Below are 474 nucleotides of genomic sequence, written 5' to 3' on the forward strand. Positions count from 1 at the left end.
ATATATATATATATATATATATGTATATATATATATATATATATATATATATATATATGTATATATGTATATATATATGTATATAAGCATTTGGGGACATTCTGATTGGAACGCCTTTGAATGAGGCATTCAGGCAGCAAAGATAGCCTCAATGCCCTGATTGCAACGTTAGATTAATATCGCTTGTATGTGTATCGCGGGGGAGTTCCCGAACCTCGTAGCACAGGGTAACCTAATAGAGACGAAGTGGGGTTAGTATAGGTGTTCCTTACAGCAGCTGACGAATTCCACTCCAATTTCCTGGGGGCCTCAGAACAGTGGCCCAAGCTTGCGGGGCTGATGATGCGGAGAAGATGCAGATTCTGTCACAAGGTGTAGCTGCAACGTACCGCACTGCAACTCCGGCTGCGAGGCAACCCCACGAGCACATGTAGCTGCATGCACAAGCACTGTAGTGAACTGTTAAAAGCACAC

Source organism: Eimeria mitis, genomic scaffold (assembly GCF_000499745.2).
Source record: "Eimeria mitis Houghton genomic scaffold, Emh_scaff6531, whole genome shotgun sequence".
NCBI classification, from domain to species: Eukaryota; Apicomplexa; class Conoidasida; order Eucoccidiorida; family Eimeriidae; genus Eimeria; species Eimeria mitis.